The 22,912-nt window shown below is 41.6% G+C and overlaps 1 protein-coding gene across 2 annotated transcripts in view; it reads right to left on the reverse strand.

The window, feature by feature from the left end:
• The window catches only part of LOC139411196 (TAO kinase 3a), a 90,636-nt gene extending 70,042 nt beyond the window's left edge, over positions 1–20,594 (reverse strand). Inside the window, exon 1 of one of the 2 annotated variants that reach the window (XM_071157124.1) lies at positions 20,375–20,594. The gene's annotated coding sequence lies outside the window, so the exon portion shown is untranslated. Of the gene's footprint in view, positions 1–19,860; positions 20,087–20,374 lie in introns of those variants that run through there. The other variant, XM_071157125.1, reaches the window with a different exon arrangement.
• Positions 20,595–22,912: the final 2,318 nt, after the last annotated feature.

The raw sequence follows: 22,912 nt of genomic DNA on the forward strand, positions 1-22,912 counted from the left end.
CAGAAGTAGAGCCCAGTGGTTCAAAATAGGGGGTTAAACTCAATTTATTTGTTGGCATTGTGATGCATTATAGATAAAGAGAGGGAACTGACACACACACACAGACAAACAGGGTTGTTTCCTGCATATTCAGTCCCAGGAATGGCAAAAAAATAAAAAATGAGAGAGAGTGAGAGAGCGAGAGAGTCAGAGACTTAAATAAAATCACATTTAGCCTGATTCACTGCTGGCTCCCATTGAGCACGACGCAGTCTCCCCAGATTCATCATAGGCCAGGCAAATCTCCACTTGACCCAATGGAGAATATCCAGTCCCAGCATTACATAGGGCTACATCCACCGAGAGACCAGGGCACAGAGAGTGAAAGAGCTTGGAAAGGGACCTAGTTTCTGCCCTGGGAAACCAACTCCAACAGATGATGATCAAGCATCTTGACCTACATCATCAGGCCCAGAGTCAGCTTTATGTAGGTATCGCTAAATTATAAAACTTATCGTTAAAATAATATAAGTCAGCAGCACACTATAAATGAGGGAAGGCTATATTATTGCCACCATCTGGTCACAGTGCCACTCCAGCTATACCAACCAATAAATAATCAAATATGATTCTCTCAAAAAGGACACTTCATAAGATTAGAATAGGTTAAAAGCTTATGTTGGTCAGCCAGAGAAGCGAGTAGCTCTGTTGTGGAGTGGTGGAGTGATGGTGAGGCAAAGCGCTTTAGGCAGACTGAGGGAGAGCCCAAAAATAGACAACCATCCGCCACGACCGACCGACGCAGTGCATTACCTCACTTCCCACTCACATCAGCAAATGTGTCCATCACAATCACCTACTCTAAACCAAGCTGGCATCCCCTCTCTGCAATGCTAGCTAGCTAGAAGCTCGTACTGTAGCTGCTAGCTACTCCGACTGTGGGTTCGGTTGGTTTGCTCGGGAATACAACCGCAGCATGGCACATAAAAGCCATGACACTTACATTTTTCAACAGGCCTACGGTATATGCAGTCTTAAAATACTGAGCTTCTGCCTTATTCTAATGAGCTAAATTAAACCTAGGCCCAGGGGCAGTGCACAGCAGCACAGTAGGCAGAGTGGAGACAAGTACAGCCATCAGCTATGTCTCTTTTTCAAAAGTCAAAAAATCTCATGCTCTCATCCCCATCTCCTTTCCTTAATCGGGAAAATACTTGATGAGGGAAAACAATATGGTGGAAGAACGCTCATTATGTGTCTGGCTTTCAGATCAGTCAGCGGGTAAATGTATTTCTGACCAGTACTGATGAAGGAAAGGAAACAAGGAGAGGAAGCGAGGAGGAGTAAGTGAGAAGGACTGGAGAGGATATTTAGACAATTGGGGGAAAAAAGCTAAATGTCTGAAGTAGACTCATTTGGAATGTAGTAATCTGTGGACATATAAAGAAGTGGCCTTACCCTACAAGTGGGCAGAGAAGACAAGTACAATCGTCAGCCATACCTCTGGGTGATGACAGCCATGGCGGCCTATTCAACTGAGCAAGTACAGTATGGCTTCATCATGTAGGCTCAGTCACAGGCAGCTTTCGTGGCAGAGGGGGGACAGATGCAAACACGCACAGAGCGTTTTTCCCCCCCAGCAGAAAATCTGAGGCAGCGCATTTTGTACTGGAAAGGTAGCAATTAAGTTCCTCGCTAGCGTTGCGTCCCTCACCCAGTCATTGTAGGCCGATTTGCCAAGAATGCCTCTCTCATGAGTCATGACTGAGCGGGTTGTACACGTCTACGCACTCGAAGAAAACATACGGGGAGAAAAGCAGTAGATGTACAGTATGACAAGCCTAGACCTACTGCTTTTCTGCCAATATAGTAGAGATGTAAAGATGCCAACATGCATCGGTCAGAAAACCGATTCAAACATTAGAAATCCCCAGTTCACTAATGTTTTTAACTCGCATTGTTCTATTCCCGAAAATACCTCTTATCTCGTGATTAAATCGATGCGTCCCTCTCCTTCAGTTCAGTAGTCTATCAAACGTTTGTGCACGTAACTGCTTATGACTGTCATAACAACTGCACAGTGCTGGAGACACAGCTGCTCGTGCTAACGAGAGGTAGGCAGATCCCTGTTCTAAAGCCTTGCTCAGACTGCAGGCCTTCATGCTCAATTCAGTTCTGTTTTTCAAATCCGTTTTGGATTTGAGTGTGTTCAGGCCACAGTCATTTGCTGACAAGGCTACGCTAGTTGTCATAGTATGTGGTATAGTACAGTGGTGTTGGCTGATTGGTGGTGGTGCTTGTGCTTCCTATCACTCAGAAGTTTTGTAGCATGCTAAGGTGACAATGTTTCCCAGTTGCTTTGAATGTTCAAAATCCATGTGTAAGAACACTTTTAGAGCCTCAAAAGATAAGACGGTCCAACTTTCAAACATGACTTTGTGGCTAGCCGCAGCAGTAAACTAGCTAGCTACAGTTGAAGTTGGAAGTTCAAACTTAGGTTGGAGTCATTAAAACTAATTTTTCAACCACTCCACAAATTTCTTGTTCTATAGTTGATCTATAGTTTTGGCAAGTCGGTTAGGATATCTACTTTGTGCATGACACAAGTAATTATTCTAACAATTGTTTACTGACAGATTATTTCACTTGTAATTCACTATCACAATTCCAGTGGGTCAGAAGTTTACATACAGTAAGTTGACTGTTCCTTTAAACAGCTTGGAAAATTCCAGAAAATTATGTCATGGCTTTAGAAGCTTCCGATAGGCTAATTGACATAATTTGAGTCAATTGGGGGTGTACCTGTGGATGTATTTCAAGGCCTACCTTCAAACTCAGTGCCTCTTTGCTTGACATCATGGGGAAATCAGCCAAGACATCAGAAAAGAAATTGTAGACCTCCAAAAATCTGGTTCATCCTTGGGAGCAATATTCAAATATTCAAATGCCTGAAGGTACCACATTCATCTGTACAAACAATAGTACGCAAGTATAAACACCATGGGACCACGCAGCCATCATACTGCTAAGGAAGGAGACACATTCTGTCTCCTAGACATGAACATACTTTGGTGCGAAAAGTGCAAATCAATCCCAGAACAGCAAAGGACCTTGTGAAGATGCAAAGGACCTTGCTTAACATCATGGGAAAATCTGAAGAAATCAGCCAAGACCTCAGAAAAAAAATTGTAGACCTCCACATGTCTGGTTCATCCTTTGGAGCAATTTCCAAATGCCTGAAGGTACCACGTTCATCTGTACAAACAATAACACGCAAGTATAAACACCATGGGACCACGCAGCCGTCATACCGCTCAAGGAGACACTTTCTGTCTCTTAGAGATTAATGTACTTTGGTGTGAAAAGTGCAACTTAATCCCAGAACAGCTGCAAAGGACCTTGTGAAGATGCTGGAGGTACAAAAGGATCTATATTCACAGTAAAATGAGTCCTATAAATCGACATAACCTGAAAGGCTGCTCAGCAAGGAAGAAGCCACTGCTCCAGAACCGCCATAAAAAAGCCAGACTACGGTTTGCAACTGCACATGGGGAAAAAGATAGTACTTTTTTGGAGAAATGTCCTCTGGTCTGATGAAACAAAAATAGAACTGTTTGGCCATAATGACCATTGTTATGTTTGGAGGAAGAAGGCGGAGGCTTGCAAGCCGAAGAACACAATCCCAACTGTAAAGCACGGGGGTGGCAGAATCATGTTGTAGGGGTGCTTTGCTGTTGGAGGGACTGGTGCACTTCACAAAATAGATGGCATGATGAGGAAGGACAATTATGTGGATATATTGAAGCAACATCTCAAGACATCAGTCAGGAAGTGAAAGCTTGGTCGCAAATGGGTCTTCCAAATGGACAATGACCCCAAACATACTTCCAAAGTTGTGGCAAAATGGCTTTGTAAATTTGTGGGCAGAACTGAAAAAGTGTGTGCGAGCAAGGAGGCCTACAAATCTGACCTAGTTACACCAGCTCTGTCAGGACGAATATACCAAAATTCACCCAACTTATTGTGGGAAGCTTGTGGAAGGCTACCCAAAATGTTTGACCCAAGTTAAACAATTTAAAGGCAATGCTACCGAATATTAATTGAGTGCATGTAAACTTCTGACCCACTGGGAATGTTATGAAAGAAATAAAAGCTGAAATAAATCACTTTTCTATTATTCTGACATTTCACATTCTTAGAATAAAGTGGTGATACTGACCTAAGACAGTGAATTTTTACTCGGATTAAATGTCAGGAATGATGAAAAACTGAGTTTAAATGTATTAGGCTAAGGCATATGTAAACTTCTGACTTCACCTGTAGGTAGCTGTTCAGCTTTCTAGCACATTATTAAGCTAGTTATCTACCACACGTTCCTGTCAAACTGTCAGAGTACCTAGCAAGCAACAAGATATCGAATAATAGTCTAAAAACAATTTAACCCGACTTCACAGGTGGTTTGAAATATCCTATGCCATGTGCGTTTTTGGCCGTTCAGACTGCAGGAAAAATGAACCGATTCTAAAACAGATAAGCAAATAAACAGGAGGAGTAATTTCAAAACGGCTAATGTGAACACGGTTTAATAGGCTATTCTTGCATTCAAATGCTTGTAAAATGACTTTTGCAATATCAAATCATAGGCTTTATTAGTTTAGTGACAACCAATATAATTTGCTGGGTCATTGTTACCAAATGCACTTTAAAAAAACTGTTTACCAGAGTTGTATAATCTACCAGAATGGACAAAACTCACATCCAACTGCTGATCGGGGTTTTCAATCATTCAGATTTTATTTTAAATTGTTAAAGTACTCCATAATAAATAGTTTAGGTAGTTTTGCATTAAACAGTCAGTGTGTATTAAGTAATTTTCACATGAACATGGTAATTTCCTACAGCAATCATTTTTGCCAGCTGCGCATGGTCACATTCATTCACTGGTCAGAGCGGGAGAAGCTCACTTTAAAATTCCAAATGGTCATAACCTTCACTTTTGAGTTTGGGATCAAATCCAAAGCTGCATTATATTAATTTTCTAAATGCCATGCTAATTTCTAAATATAAACATTGACATGGAAGTACCTTAAAACATGGTTTAATCTGCAAAAATGACAAGTGAATCAGTGGGTGATGGTGATTTCAGATAAAAAAAAGTGGGGGGACAAAAATAATAAATTGCCCCCACTCCTAATCTGATAGTGGGGTGTTAGGTGCAGTCTGCCCTATGGCTCAGCTTAGGTGCATACGCTCACACACACACACAGTTTAGAGCAGTTCTCAGTCAGATCCAGCTCAGAGGCCCAGCTCCTGAGCTCCCATCAGCAGCAGATATTCATTTTAAATGGAAATTGAATCAGTTCATGCAAAACATTTTAGTGCATCGAATTGTATCAATTTGCTCTCCTAATCAAACTGAATCATTTCAAACTAAAAGTATCGTTCCTGTATCGTATTGGGGCCCATGTATCTAGATGCGTATCGAATCGGTCATGAAGGGGGAGATGCACATTCCCACATGTAGGCTCAGTCACAGGCAGCTTCGTGGCAGAGGGGGGACAGATTCACAGAGCGTTTTTTTCCCCCCGGCAGAAAATCTGTTCTATATCTGTAAAGAAAGGGTAGGTAAGGTGAATTAAATGTCAAGCCAGCCAGGAGACTGGCTAGAGTCTACATTGGTTTTGAAGAAAATTATGACATTTGCCTGGCGCAAATAGGTTGGCATATGTACATAGCTGTTGGTTAGCCTACATTAGAGTCTCAATGGCTGCTTCTCTGCTGCTCTACTGAATATATCTGCTCCACAGCTCTGTGTTCCTGTCTGATGACAGCTGCACCCTGCTGCTCCCGAAGTTCCAACCAAGTATTTCAGATTAAAATGGTCAGTTCAGAAAGACACTGAGAATGGATGGATCCTCTGGAGTGTGGGTTGGGTGGGAGTACAGTCACTGGGACAGCATTCCCAATCACTAGACACAGACCATACCTTCCTTAGTGACCATAGGGTGAATCTCAAATTTATTTATTTGATTCCGCATGAGTCACATCCACTCTACTCACCCTCAAACCTTCTCATCCAATGTCTTTTGAGGAGTCGAGAAGAGGACACAAGGAAATACAATTGAAATTCTCCCCATGAGTGTGCTCAACTAGCCCCTGCATGTGATTTAGGTTTGACTGGGGCAACTGGTGGACCATGATGAGCCATAAGCAGACACATTCACATGTCCCAGTGACTCCTTCCTTCTTTCCACAGTCATCCATCCAAGGAGGCAAATGCACACTTTCCACCAGACGATGAAGAGAGAACTAGGGGAAGGATGTCTCGGAGCGACAGCTAGGCCTCCAGGCATTGAAACAAACAGTGGAGCAGCACATTAGGAGAGAGGGAGAAGAAGCTAGGCATGAAACCAGAGCAGACAGAGCATCCAATCTTCCACACCCCCCCCCCCTTTGATTAGGCTGACAGTATGGCTGGCAAGCTTTCTGGTCTGGTGTTCAAACAACAATAAGTTATGCTCTGACGAAGGTCATTAGACATACTGACTAAATGTTTAAAGCGAGACTGAAATTGCATCCCTTGGCTATTACATACTGAAATTGCATCTGTGTGCAGAGACACCTTTTTCACTTGTGTATCTCCTGCACGTTTCCTAACAAAATGGTCAGGTGTGTAGCAGATCACCTCGTTACACAAACAAATGTTGCCTTCATGGCACCCGTACAGTGACCTAGAGTAACACCCGTTCTGAATAGGGTGTCTATTGTGAAGTGGTAGTAGGATGCGGTCAATATTGGTAATTAAATATAGTGGTGCTGGCAGAGTACCTGTTACCCAACATCTGTACCCACCCAGTAATGTGGAGCGTCAGGGCTCAGCAGCAGAAGGCAGGGAAGAAGAGGAGTTAGAGATGAGGCGCAGGGAGGGCTGGAGAGAGGAAGAGGAGAGAGAGGAGAGTGAAGAGGAGGGAGAGGAGAGTAGAGTTGAGAGGGAAAGGAGAGAGAAGGGTGAAGAGTGAGAGCAAGAAGCACAGGAAGTGGAGGAGCAAGAGCACATCAGAGGGGAGACTAAGTTTCCATGAAGTGCTTCTGCCCCAAGTCCCACCATTTACCCTTGTACCACACAGCCTTGGCTTAAAGTGACAGTGGCAGGGGTTTTGGAGTTGTTTTTAAAACAGTGGTAGGAGTCCGTTTTTTCTTAACACAAACCTGTCCGCCAACACATCCAATGCCTCCCCATCATGGTTTGGCACGTTTGAAGAGGAGATTAAATGCTTCATAGGCATCAATATTCTCGTAGGCATCCACCGCTTACCCTCTCATTGGCTACTGATCTACTGATGCAGCCCTCAGGGTTCCATATATAGCTAGCAAAATGCCACACAACCGCTTTGAGCAGCTAAGTAGGTACATGCGGGGATGAAGCAAAAGAGCTCAGCTTAGCCTACAGAGTTGTAATGGAGCTCATAAGAGGCTACCTATTGTCACACCACCAGCTTTACGCAGACAACTATTTATCCTCCATTCCTCTGGAGAGGCTTGCTTGACCCCAACATCTATTATTGAGGTACACTAAGGGCCAATCGAAAGAACTTCCAAGGCCATTATGGAGGTCAAGCTCCAGAGAAGTGTGAAATGTGTGAAATGTTGTGAAGAGTGTGAAATGGTTTGCAGATCATGTAAGGCCATGCTTCCAGAAGTTCCATGGCATGCTTTAGGTGAAATGCAAACACTAAAAAGTGAGTGTGAAATATGAATTTATCCTACATATATTATTAGGGAAATAGTATACTAAAATGGTCTCTGAACAGATCTAATACTTGGTACAGTTTTTCTGAATATTTCTCCATCTAAAACATGTTGCATTCACTGAATTGTTGTCAAAGTAGGCAACTATTTCTACATTTTGTACTAAATCTTGAGACATTTTAGATTTTTTTTGTTGCATTTTTACATTGTTACAGAAGTACTCATTGTCAATCAAATAGCCTACTTTGTGTGGGTTTTAAAATATTGTTATCTGGTCACATTTTGGTTTATTATTATAATATGTAAATAATATTGTACTTGAGTAACTTAGTCTAATGTACTACAATTTAAATACTCTGTTTTTTTGTTTGTTGTTTAGTGTTAACAATTGTCTGATAATGTCTTTACACAAGGGAAGGCAAAATTATGGTATTCTTATTACCATGATTTTGGTGCCATATTATACAAGAGGTTGTGCTCTTTAAAACAAAGTTAACTTGTAATTGTCATTTGTTTTTGAGCCATGTCTGCTTGAAATGTGAGAAAATGAGTTCTTAAACTCTTAGTAATCTACAGCAGCATTCTAGAGGCCTAGAGGGTTAAAAGAAAGGAAAAAAGAAAGGAAAAAGTAGGATACTTAGATTGGAGGAGCATAATTTTCCTAGTCATCCGAGAAAGCATTCTTATAGTTAAACCCGACCTACATCCCAAATGGCACTCTATTCCCTATATAGTACACTACTTTAAACCAGAGCTCTATGGGCCCTGGTCAACAATAGTACACTATAAAGGGAATATGGTGACATTTGGGAGACAGCCCAGATCAGTGCAGAACATTAAGCTTGACAGTGCAACGCTTTAATATTTGATGTGCTTTGCTACTGTCTTGGCATATATATATATACACACACACACACAGCGCCTTCGGAAAGTATTCAGACCCCTCGACTTTTTCCACATTGTTACGTTACAGCCTTATCCTAAAATGGATTAAATAAAAATAAAAAAGCCTCAGCAATCTACACACAATACCCTCATAATGACAAAGCAAAACAGGTTTTTAGAAATTGTTGCTAATTTATAAAAAATAAATAGAATTACCTTATTTACATAAGTATTAAGACCCTTTACTATGACTCGAAATTGAGCTCAGGTGCATCCTGTTTCCATTGATCATCCTTGAGATGTTTCTACAACTTGATTGGAGTCCACCTGTGGTAGATTCAATTGATTGGACATGATTTGGAAAGGCACACGCCTGTCTTTATAAAGGTCCCACAGTTGACAGTGTATGTCAGAGCAAAAACCAAGGCATGAGGTCGAAGAAACTGTCCGTAGCTCTTCAAGACAGGATTGTGTCGAGGCACAGATCTGGGGAAGGGTAAAAAAAACAACAAAAAAAAAACATTATGCAGCATTGAAAGTCCCCAAGAACACAGTGGCCTCCATCATTCCAAAATGGAAGAAGTTCGGAACCATCAAGAGCTGGCTGCCAGGAGAAACTGAGCAATCAGGGGAGAAGAGCCTTGGTCAGGGAGGTTACCAAGAACCCGATGGTCACTCTGATAGATCTCTACAGTTCCTCTGTGGAGATGGAAGAACCTTTCAGAAGGAAAACCATATCTGCAGCACTCCACCAATCAGGCCTTTATGGTAGAGTGGCAGGATGGAAGCCTCTCCTCTGTAAAAGGCATATGACAGCCCACTTGGAGTTTGTCAAGTCACCTAAAGACTCAGAACATGAGAAACAAGGTTCTCTGGTCTGATGAAACCAAGATTGAACTCTTTGGACTTAATGTCAAAGGTCACGGCTGGAGGTAGTAACCTGGCACCATCCCTACAGTGACGCACGGTGGTGGCAGCATCATGCTATGGGGATGTTTTTCAGCGGCAGGGACTGGGAGACTAGTCAAGATCGAGGGAAAGATGAACGGAGTAAAGTACAGAGAGATCCTTGATGAAAGCCTGCTCCAGAGCACTCAGGACCTCAGACTGGGGCAAAGGTTCACCTTCCAACAGGATAACGACTAAGCACAGAGCGAAGATAATGCAGGAGTGTTTTCGGGACAAGTCCTTGAATGTCCTTGAGTGGCCCAGCCAGAGCCCGGACTTGAACCCGATCGAACATCTCTGGAGAGACCTGAAAACAGCTGTGCAGCAATGCTCCCCATCCAACATAAGAGCTTGAGAGGATCTGCAGAGAAGAATGGGAGAAACTACCCAAATACAGGTGTGTCAAGCTTGCAGCGTAATACCCAAGAACAATCAATGCTGTAATTACTGCCAAAGGTGATTCAACAAAGTACTGAGTAAAGGGTCTGAATACTTATGTAAATGTGATATTTTGTGTTTTTAATTTATAAATTAGCAAAAATGTCTAACCTGTTTTTGCTTGGTCATTATGGGGTATTGTGTGTAGATTGTTTGTTTATTTTTCTCAATGTAATCAATTTTAGAATAAGGCTGTAACATAACATGTGAAAAAAGTCAAGGGGTCTGAATACTTTCTGAAGGCACTGTATGCACACACACACACACACACACACACACGGCATAACTGACAATTCTCTCTCGAAAACCATCCCCTTAATATATATATTTTTCAAAAGTAAGGCTTCTCTCACATGGCGGGAGGGAGGAGGCGGAGAAGGAAAGAAGAGAAACAAGTTCAAGGTTTTCAGCTGAGACGCATGACAGAGTTGTGTTGCGCATCAGCAGAAGAGGGGGAGGAGGAAATGTGAATGCAATGCACTAGCAGGGACTCACTCGCAACAGGTTGCCCCCGCCACCAACTCAGGGAGGCCTACAGTGCCCTATACACAGGAAGTACACAGGATGTCAGTTTATAGGCATGGGGGAAGGGAGGCAGGCCTTTGCCAGTTATATTGCATTGCACATACTGGGTCTCTTATCAAAATGTGTGCTTCTCACTGTTAATAAAAGTGTATAGGGTCATTCCATCAGCCGTTGTCTAACATAGATAAGCACGATGGCGCTAAACTTAAACACAGCATAATAAATTAGAGAAAATTACACACACACACACACACACACACACACACACACACAGTGGAGCAAAAAAGTATTTAGTCAGCCACCAATTGTGCAAGTTCTCTCACTTAAAAAGATGAGGCCTGTAATTTATCATAGGTACACTTCAACTATGAGAGACAAAATGAGAAAAAAAATCCCAAAATCACATTGTAGGATTTTTTATTTATTTATTTGCAAATTATGGTGGAAAATAAGTATTTGGTCACCTACAAACAAGCAAGAATTCTGGCTCTCACAGACCTGTAACTTCTTCTTTAAGAGGCTCCTCTGTCCTCCACTCGTTACCTGTATTAATTGCACCTGTTTGAACTTGTTATCAGTATAAAAGACACCTGTCCACAACATCAAACAGTCACACTCCAAACTCCACTATGGCCAAGACCAGAAACAAAATTGTAGACCTGCACCAGGCTGGGAAGACTGAATCTGCAATAGGTAAGCAGCTTGGTAAGAAGAAATCAACTGTGGGAGCAATTATTAGGAAATGGAAGACATACAAGAGCACTGATAATCTCCCTCGATCTGGGGCTCCACGCAAGATCTCACCCCGTGGGGTCAAAATGATCACAAGAACGGTGAGCAAAAATCCCAGAACAACACGGGGGGAGTGTTGTAGTGAATGACCTGCAGAGAGCTGGGACCAAAGAAACAAAGCCTACCATCAGCAACACACTACACCACCAGGGACTCAAATTCTGCAGTGCCAGACGTGTCCCCCTGCTTAAGCCAATACATGTCCAGGCCCGTCTGAAGTTTGCTAGAGAGCATTTGGATGATCCAGAAGAAGATTGGGAGAATGTCATATGGTCAGATGAAACCAAAATATAACTTTTTGGTAAAAACTCAACTCGTCTTGTTTGGAGGACAAAGAATGCTGAGTTGCATCCAAAGAACACCATACCTACTGTGAAGCATGGGGCTGGAAACATCATGCTTTGGGGCTGTTTTTCTGCAAAGGGACCAGGACGACTGATCCGTGTAAAGGAAAGAATTAATGGGGCCATGTATTGTGAGATTGAGTGAAAACCTCCTTCCATCAGCAAGGGCATTGAAGATGAAACGTGGCTGGGTCTTTCAGCATGACAATGATCCCAAACACACCGCCCGGGCAACGAAGGAGTGGTTTCATAAGAAGCATTTCAAGGTTCTGGAGTGGCCTAGCCAGTCTCCAGATCACAACCCCATAGAAAATCTTTGGAGGGAGTTGAAAGTCTGTGTTGCCCAGCAACAGCCCCAAAACATCACTGCTCTTGAGGAGATCTGCATGGAGGAATGGGCCAAAATACCAGCAACAGTGTGTGAAAACCTTGAAGACTTACAGAAAACATTTGACCTCTGTCATTGCCAACACAGGGTATATAACAAAGTATTGAGAAACTTGTTATTGACCAAATCCTTTTCCACCATAATTTGCAAATAAATTCATTAAAAAATATCTTACGTGATTTTCTGGATTTTTTTTATTTTTGTCTGTAATAGTTGAAGTGTACCTATGATGAAAATTACAGGCCTCATCTTTTTAAGTGGGAGAACTTGCACAATTGGTGGCTGACTAAATACTTTTTTGCCCCACTGTAAATATTGATACATTACCAGTTGAAACTCTTACATCTGGAAAAAAGACGTGGGTGATGGTGATTTTGGATCAAAAAGTATGAGGAGAATAAAAGCATATGCTACATTTGCCCCCCCCCCCCCCCCCCTTATCTGTTAGTGAGGTGGTAGATAACCACTAGTCTGCCTCCATTACAGCTCAGGTGACTACATACACAGGAATATTTCCTAATATTGAGTTGCACCCCCTTTTGCCCTCAGAACAGCCTCAATTTGTCAGGGCATGGACTCTACAAGGTGTCAAGAGTTCCACAGGGATGCTGGCCCATGTTAACTGTGGGACGCAATGGAGTCGTGTCAAGTTGTCTGGATGTCTTTTGGGTGGTGGACCCTTCTTTATACACACGGGAAACTGTTGAGCATGAAAAACCCAGCAGCATTGCAGTTCTTAACACACTCAAACCGATGCACAAGCCATTAGACTCCTGAACAGCTAATCAAATGGCTTCCCAGACTATTTGCATCCCCCCCCGTTTACACTGCTGATACTAGTCTGTTTATTATCCATCTATGCATAGTCACTTTAATACTTCCATACCCCATTCAAAAAGGCACTTCAATATTTTGTATTACCCATTCACGAGCTCCATCAGCAGCAGATTTGTAACGGAACAAATGTCAGCACATCACATCGATTCGTTCCTCTAATCAAACAGTATCGCATCGAATCGTTTCAAACTAAAACGGATCGTTCCTGCACCGTATTGGAGCCCATGTATCTAGATACGTATTGAATCGTCTTGAAAGGGAAGATGTATATCCCTGGTGGGTTAGAGTGACAGTGGGAGGAAAGAAAGACATAAGGTGAGAAAGAGAGAGAGCGCTAGAGATGAGGCTTTCCTTGGAGCACTGTTATCAGTGCTAATTAGAATGGGCCCAGGTCCTCTCAGGCCACATGCTAGCCCTTGTAGCTCTGCTCACCTGCTTAGTGGCTGACTGCTCGCTGCTCTTAAAATTAGCCTATTCAGGATTACACTAAAAGTGATTTGCCGTTAACCTTAACCGCTGTTTGACATACAGTGCATTCGGAAAGAATTCAGACCCCTTCACTTTTTCCACATTGTTACGTTTAATCCATTTTACAATGAGACTAATTGTTTTATTTTTCCCTCATCAATCTACACACAATACCCCCTAATGACAAAGGAAAAATACATTTAAAAAAAACAGAAATATCACATTTACATAAGTATTTGGGGAGTTTCTCCCATTCTCCTCTGCAGATTCTCTCAAGCTGTGTCAGGTTGTCTTTGTGGTTGGTGAGTCTTGGTGGTTCCAAACTTCTTCTATTTAAGAATGATGGAGGCCACTGTGTTCTTGGGGACCTTCAATGCTGCAGAAATATTGTGTTACCCTTTGCCAGATCTGTGCCTCGACACAAGCCTGTCTCGACCTCATGGGTTGGTTTTTGGTCTGACATGCACTGTCAACTGTGGGAGCTTAAATAGACAGGTGTGTGCCTTTCCAAATCATGTCCAATCAATTGCATTTACCACAGCTGGACTCCAATCAATTTGTAGAACCATCTCAAGGATGATCAATGGAAACGAGATGCTTAGCTCAATTTCGAGTTTCAGAGCAATCCTTTTTTTGTATTTTATTTTTTGTTGCCAGTGTATAAACCTCCCCCTGAAATAGAGTATGCCTGCCTGTGAGAGAGACCTGGAGGCTGGGCCTAGCTGTCTTAAGAAGTTAAGCATTTTCACTTTTGGATAAATAGCGTGCCCAATTTCAACTTCCTGCTACTCATGCCAATAATATAAGATATGCACATTATTAGTAGATTTGGATAGAAAACACTGAAGTTTCTAAAACTGTTTGAATCATGTCTGTGAGTATAACAGAACTTATGTAGCAGGCAAAATCCCGAGGACTAACCGTTCAGAATATATATTTTTTTTTGAGGTCTCTGTCTGTTCAGTGAGTTCTCGTTGGGAAACGATATTTCTTAGGAACTTGTTTTCAGTTCCTACCGCTTCCACTGGATGTCACCAGTCTTTCGAATTTGGTTGAGGTTATTCCTTTGTGCAATGAAGTATGGCCATCTCTGGACTGCGTAACACTGTTCAGAGTTGCGCAAGACTTGAAAAGTAGCTTGGTTTGTCTTCCTGTATTGAACACAGATAGACCCGTCTTCAATTTGATCGATTATTAACGTTTAAAAATACCTAAAGTTGTATTACAAAAGTAGTTTGAAATGTTTTGGAAAGGTTTACAGGCAACTTTTGAAATATTTTGTAGTGATGTTGAGCAATTTGGAAGCTGTTTTTTTATGGATCAAACACGCCAAATAAATTGACATTTTGGATATATATGGACGGAATTAATCGAACAAAAGGACCAATTGTGATGTTTATGGGACATATTGGAGTGCCAACAAAAGAAGCTCGTCAAATGTAAGGCATGTTTTATATTTTATTTCTGCATTTTGTGTAGCGCCTGCAGGGTTGAAATATGCTACCCTCTTTGTTTACTGTTGTGCCATCATCAGATAATAGCTTCTTATGCTTTCGCCGAAAATGCTTTTAAAAATCGGACGTTGGCTGGATTCCCAATGAGTGTAGCTTTAATTTAGTATCTTACATGTGTGATTTAATGAAAGTTTGATTTTTATATCATTTTATTTGAATTTGCCACGCTGCATTTTCCCTGGCTTTTGGCCAAGTGGGACGCAAGCGTCCCCTATACCATAAGAACTTAAAAGACTCCACTATGCAAGTAACCATTTCGGGTCCGTTCGTAAATTCAGTCTGGCCCTCTACGGACTTCAGAGCACTCTCTTCTGAGTGTGCCAGAGTGCAGAATAACTGATGAATTTATGAACACAACACCCATTGAATATAGCCGGTGTCAGTAAACGCTGTCAAATATTATTTATTAAATTGTTGCCAGCAGCACAGTCACCAACACTCTGGATGCCTAAACAGCTCTGCTAGGGCAAGTAAAATGGTCAGAGTGGGGAGTTCTCTCATTATGTGTCTGTAAGTAGTTAGCAAGCTAGCCAATGTCAGCCAGTATTTCCCTTGACAAAAAAAAAAAAAACTGATCGATAAACGTTTTTTGCGACCTTTTAAGCATTCTAGTACAGTTAAATAGTTAAAAACACACACACGGACACAGCGGTCTAAGGCACTGCATCTCAGTGCAAGAGGCGTCACTACAGTCCCTGGTTCAAATCCAGGCTGTATCACATCCTGCCGCAATTGGGAGTCCCATAGGGCAGCACACAATTGGCCCAGCTTTGTCTGGGTTAGGCCATCATTGTAAATAAGAATTTGTTCTTAACCGACTTGCCTAGTTAAATAAAAAGGTTACACACAAAAAAAAAGTTATTTTGTTGGAATTTACGTATGTCTCCAATACCAGTAAAACATAATCAAATCCTATTTATTTAACTTACTTGCTGTGCCGTTTCATTGTGCATTTGATCAGTCGTTTCATTCTCAACCAGGACTTCTATGGAACGCCGTTTGGGTCTTTGCATGTCAAATAACACTTGTTGACCAATCAGGACCTGAATATGACTGCACGTCACATAATAATTAAACACGTTCTTGAATTTTTTACATTGTGTAAGAACTATCACTCGTATTTCATGTCACAACGATTCATCGATACGTATGCTATGTGGCTGGTAATGTTGTCTCGTACACCTACAGTGCTGTCATAATGTTCTGTCAATGTTCTTCCCCAAAAACATTGCAAAACGACAAATCTGTTTCAGCAGTTATAACTAGCAAGCAAACTATATAGCTAGGTGTCATCTAAAATAACCCTAATTTATTTGATTAATGATGGTCAGACCCATCTATGTGAAGCTAGCCACAATAAGGATTAGCCACAACAGTGGACTTTAGCCTTCAAAATAAAATTGTATTGCATCACTGTCAATGACGTTATTTTATTTTGAAGGTAAACCACAAATTCCACTATTGTGCCTAATCCTTATTGTGGCTAGCTTCACAACACATAACTCGGTCCGGTTGAGCCTCACTAGCCAGATGAAGCTAGCTGGCTGCTTATAATGCTAGCTCCGGGCAACAGGGTTAAGTAGCTGGCTAGCTATTTATTTTCATGAACTGAAGTTCCATTTCAATAGGAGAACACCAAGTGGCAACCAAGCTAATACTTACTCGCAAGGATTCCTAAATCATTGCTAAGAGTAATGAAATTGACTGCAGTTTCTACTGGTCTATGTTTTCAAGCTAGTTGTATTGGTGCAAGCTAGGTACTAACCTAAATCTAGCTACCCTACAAGTTGCGGTCGAACAAATGATGCTTTATTACCAACGCGGTATTGTAAACACATCGTTTGTGGCCGGTGTTGGCAGAATTTTTTGTACAGCTTTCACAGCGCTACAGTATCTTTTTTGACACGCAAAGACCCAAACATCGTTCCATAATATGACAGTATGTCGTGAAGCTAAAAACAGTGACGCAATTAATGTGTAACGCCGGTAGGGCAACAGGCAACATCTGAAAAATAGCGCACTTGGTAGTGTGTACCGGTGCTCCACCAGTCGGCGAAAGCCAACATCACCCACGACAGAGAACGGTTGATTGTCAAGGGCAATGAATTCCATTATCTTGGCTTTAATGGATTTCGCCTTTGAGTTGTTTCACTGAAATAGTCTTACTCTTTCAAATGACTGCTTGACTTGTTGATTGCTTGATCCACAAAGCAGACTGTGGGCTAGGTTAGGAATGCTGTGTTGCACGACATTTTACGTGGTGTCATTAGTCATGTACCTAAGTTTTATTAGGTATGCATGTCAGCTTTGACATCGGTTTTGCACATAGGCGTTAAATTAAACAGACATCGGCTGATTCCGATATGTTCACCGCTACATTGTGCATCCCTAAAACTAACCTAAATGACATTATGAAAAGAAAGAAGCCTGTAATGAATAAAAATATTTCAGAAACATGCATACTGTTTTCAATAAGGCACTAAAGTAAAAATGCAAATAATGTGGCAAAGAAATGTACTTTGTGTCCTGAACATTGTTTGGGGCAAATCGAACAATACATCACTGAGTACCACTCTTCATATTCTCAAGCATGGCTGCATCATGTTATGGATAATGCTTGTCATCGGAAGGACTAGGGAGTTTTTTAGGATAAATAGAAAAACAATAGAGTTGAGCACAGGCAAAATCCTAGAGGAAAACCTGGTTCAGGTGGCTTTCCAACAGACACTGGGAGACAAATTTCAGCAGGACAATAACCTAAAATACAAGGACAAATATAGTTGCAGTTGCTTACCAAAGACAACACTGAATGTTCCTGAGTGGCCTAGTTACATACGACTTAAAATCTGCTTGAAAATCTATGGCAAGACTTGAAAATGGCTCTATAGCAATGATTAACAACCAACTTGACAGAGCATTCATAATTTTTCAAAGAATAATGTGCGAACATTGTACAATCCAGGTGTGGAAAGCTCTTAGAGACTTACCCAGAAATAGTCACAGCTGTAATCACTGCCAAAGGTGATTCTAACATGTATTGACTCAGGGGTGTGAATAATTATGTAAATCATATATTTCTGTACATTTGCCAAATTTTATAAAAACATGTTTTCACTTTGCCATTATGGGGTTGTGTATGTAGATGGATGAGAAAAATATATATTTAATCAATTTTAAATTCAGGCTGTAACACAACAAAATGTGGGTATGGGTACGAATACTTTCTGAAGGCACTATATAAAACACACCACCAAAACTCTTTCACACTCATCATATACTCTGTTCTTAATTCTTACTTTCATTATCCATACTAATGCCTAGTCTCTTTACCATGCCTTAATGTACATATCTACCTCAAATACCTTGTACCCCTGCACACTGATCTGGTACTGGTACTCCCTGTATATAGTTCGAATCCAGGCTGAATCAAATCCAGCCGTGATCGGGAGTCCCATAGGGCGGTGCACAATTGGGCCCAGCATCGTCCGGGTTTGGCCGTCATTGTAAATAAGAATTTGTTCTTAACTGACTTGCCTAGATAAATAATGGTAAAATAAAAATATTTAGCTTCATTCTTATGCATTTTATTCCTTGTGTTTTTTTAATACTCTGAATCGTTGGTAAGGACTCTGAAGCAAACAATTCCCGGTAAAGTTGTATTCAGCGCATGTGACAAATACAATTTTATTTGAAAGGGCAAGTTCAGTTGAACTTTGGCCACACACACCTATTTCAGGCTATTGTCTTCAATTAAACATTCATCCTGATACAATAAACATTTAACTGGCCTAGATACCAGTATTATCAGCTAGATAGCCAGGCGATGCAGGCATCCTTATGGAACGAAAAGTAGGCCTGGCACTGTAACTTTTGGTTCATAGCTACTTCTCTCTCAGAACCAGAGACTTACTGATGACCTAGATGGCCTACTTGAGGTTACTGTATGGGAAAGCATAGGCTTATGCAATTTATGTAATGAAAGAATGTTTATTTATGAATTAATTTGTTTCCTTAACTCAAGTTTTTTTTATTTTTTTTATAAATAAAATAGACAAACCCCTCTAAAAGACGAATATGGTTTCAACATACACCTGGCAACCAGAATAAACAAGACAAGCTCTGAATACCAATATGCTAAATGTGGCAGTTCATGACCTCACATGGCTAAGGCAATATCTTGGGAAATTGCAAGCTATTGCATGTTCATTAAAAACATATCTGTTAGTTTGCTACTCAAGCTGTATACATAAAGAGATGACATCATGAAGTCAGGTTGCTTTTTGTAGGCTGTTCCACTGGCTGCTATTTTAGCCATTTAATATCATTCATTTCAAGCGGGTCATGTTAACCTACATTTACTTTTATGCAGATTACGGAAACAAAAGCTCTGTATTAGTGGCTAAGCTCTGCTTGAAATCATTGTACGAATGACAAAAGACGGGAAATGAAAACAGAATAATGTTTTGAATGTAGCCGTCAATGTCATTAAACTAGCCTACCCAGTGTACACAAGTCCAACATTTGCTTCGAGCACAAATATAATAGGCGCACTAGACTCGCGTACTGTACTTTTTTGTCTGTCAGTCAGTTACTGTATTGCCTATATCGGCTCATTCCATTGACATTGTCTAACATGTGCATTGCGCTATGACATCGTCGTCGATGTATGGCAATCAATCAATCGTAGAATGTCCAGAAAATGATCAAGTAGATGGTTGTAGAGCGTTCACTCGCAACAATGTGTCTGCTGGAAAACAGTCTGTCACAGCCAGACAGTCTGGCTACACTGTAGACCCATCTGTCTAGTGACAACTCGCCAATGATCAAGTAAAACGTCTCTTCGATCAAAATGACCATTTTCAAAATTGACAGCAAAATAAAGTTTAAATGCTTTTGAGCAACTGAATACAGGTTTGAAAACATGGTGTACTATTTATCGAGCGATTCAGTTTGCGTACCACACTGGCTTGTCATTTGTTGGCAATACACTTACCCATGAGCTCAGGTGCTTTTATGAAAACGCGTCCTCTGTTCCTCATTTGCCAAGCAATACTTTCATCGATTAAATAGCCTTGTATGTACAAACAATGTTCAATGAAACCGATAGTGAGAATTGTTTTGCGAGCAGGTGTAACCAACCAACAGAACAGTTATTAACTGGCTTGCACAGTTTAACTACCATACGCACTCCACTGGCTGCCTATCTGGTCACAGACTGACGTTAATACAACAGATGCGTTCAAATCTTAACTTTGGCAGTAAGTCATGTTATCTGGCAAGCTATGAGTCATGATGAAGACGAATCTACATTAGCCTGGTAGCATGACTAGGAAATACTCAATTCACAGAAACATACTTCGACTTCAGCTTGTGGAAACTAAGGCACGATGGCAGCGTAGTAGGAACTTAAGTGTCTCTCGTACTGCATGAGGTCAGCAAATTACAACAATAAAACGTTTAAATCAATAAGATATGCACATCATGAATAAACCAATGTAAAAACTGACCAGTGATGAATCCCACGTCTCCAATAACATTTAGTCCAACTCCGGAGATGACTTGACTTTCTGAAGAGTTGTCAGGACTTCCTGAATGAGGGCTCGAGAGTCCTCTGCTAACACACGAGTACAGCCCCTCGTCACTGACAGCTAGTTTGACAGGATGAAAAATAAATTCGTAGATTGTGTCAAGAAGCAGTTCGATGCACCTCCAGAAATGTTATGGTTTGGCACAAAAACAAGCATTCAACCTTACTTCCCCTATATGTGCCACAATTGTGTAGATAATGTCCATTGATTATTGATCAATAAAGTGCACTGATCAGATCGCTTCTTGTCAAATTTGACATTTAACTCGACACAATTTGACATAATATTATGTGCAATTTATTACAAGGCAAAACAATCGAGTTCAGAGTCACAGAAGAGGACAACAATTTAATCGGTTATCTGCTATAGGCGATCATCACAGACATCCTTCCTTTGCTTTAAATAAATATAGAATGTTAAAAACGATCATGAATACTTGGGTAGACTGTATGAGGTCTCAGTCCATTATTCATGCCCACATCAAACGAACATGTTAATTGAACACTGAAATCGTGAATGTTGGTCACAGAAATATGTCAATTCTGACCGAATGTGTCACGTGGCAGTGTTCATAAAATCTGAGGCGACACTGCCATCTGGTGTTATACCTGAGAATGATAGATCCAAAAACAGGCAGCAAATTAAATGAATATGCCTCATGGCTCCCTTGCAGTCCAGGGGGCCAGGGCAGCAGTGATGCGTTTTGACAGGGTTTTTTTTAATGAAAATGTATGCGCACCAGGCAGAGATGCATCGCATAGTGCATGTGTATTATGGCCTGGGGGTGGTTCGGAACCAAGTTTGCATAAGCTCCTTGACGGACCTTTAGACTTGCATTGGCTGCCAAGCTAATACCTATGCTTTGGTTAGCGAGAGAGAGTGAGAGAGACGAAACAGCAGGTCCCGGGCGAGATAGCACAACCGGTGAACAAGTCAGGGTTCCATAGCTGCAGGCAGAACAGCAGAAACGGGATCAGCAGCACTTCCAGGTAGCAAATCACGTGAACAGGTCAGGGTTCCATAGTCGCAGGCAGAACAGCAGAAACGGGATCAGCAGCACGACCAGGTTGACTGGAGACGGGGACATCCAGGAGTCGTCAGGCCAGGTATTCCTGAGGCATGGTCCTAGGGCTCAGGTCTTGGTGTGAAGAGGAAGCGACGACACTGTGGCCCTGTCCAAATTTACGCCCGGACAGGGCCAACCAGGCAGGATATAACCACACCCACTTTGCCAAAGCACAGCCCTCACAACATCAAAGCGATATAAAACAAACCATTAACTTACTACCCTGAGCCAAGGCCGTGTATAGCCCACGAAGGTCTCCACCACCGCACGAAGCGCAAGCCTGCCAGAGACAGCAAGGGTGGTTCATCACTCTAGTGTCAGGCCCATGCTGCTTCGCACCCCTGTGCCAGATTACACTCAATCATAGGACGTACTGAAGAGATGAGTCTTCAATAAAGACTTAAAGGCTTTATTGACTGACTGAGTCTGCGTCTCGCACATGGATCGGCAAACCATTCCATAAAAATTGAGCTCTATATGAGAAAGCCTTGCCTCCAGCTGTTCTCATTGTTGGACAAAAAATAATAATAATAATATCAGATTTTTGCAATGTTACAAAGATGGAAAAAGGCTGCTTTTGAAATATTTCTGATATGTTCATCAAAAGAGGTGTCAGGGTCCAGATGCATGCCGAGACCTCTCCTCATTGACACCTCTCCTCATTCCAGTGCCGATGTGTCTGGCTGAAGATCTCTCACCTCCCCTGACCTTGGTCAACTGACATCTGATTGCTTGCCATTTAGCCGGGAAAATATCACTGATCACCAGACTGATGCAACCAATCACCATTAAGGAGTTATCTGGTTTGGACCAGTTTAGGCTGCTCTAGCTGCACCCTTCACATCTGGACTTCCACATCCAAGGACTACAACTGGTGAACACCTTTTGTGCTACAACATCTGGACTACTTTAGTGTGTGTGTGTGTGTGTGTATGTGTGTGCATCACTGCCCAGAGTAAATGGACTTTGCAGCCAGAGTGCTTTTATAGTTACTTTCTGTATGTGCTGTTACTATTCATTATTGTTACTTGATGTAACTTAGTTGGTAGCGATATAAATATCATGTTACATAGCCAGTTTATCCCCTTATGGTCGCATTATTAATCATTTTTCTGTTGGGCCAATATTTACTCTACTTGCCATTGAAACCTATAGGTTCAAGATGGCCGCAAGGTTATTTTTCCATATTCAATATGGCCTCTGGCCAACATGCGTTACCGTACCCGCCACTTCCAGTTATTATAATGTGACCATTCCAAGATGGCGGCCCCTCATGATATCCGGAATTCTAACATGCTAAGCTAAATTGTTAACGGTATAGGATGTTAACCTCTTGCAACGAGCAAACCCGTATCCGGGAGCGTAATCATAGCCTCAAACGCATTAGCATA

This window comes from Oncorhynchus clarkii, chromosome 6 (assembly GCF_045791955.1).
Source record: "Oncorhynchus clarkii lewisi isolate Uvic-CL-2024 chromosome 6, UVic_Ocla_1.0, whole genome shotgun sequence".
Taxonomy (NCBI): Eukaryota; Metazoa; Chordata; class Actinopteri; order Salmoniformes; family Salmonidae; genus Oncorhynchus; species Oncorhynchus clarkii.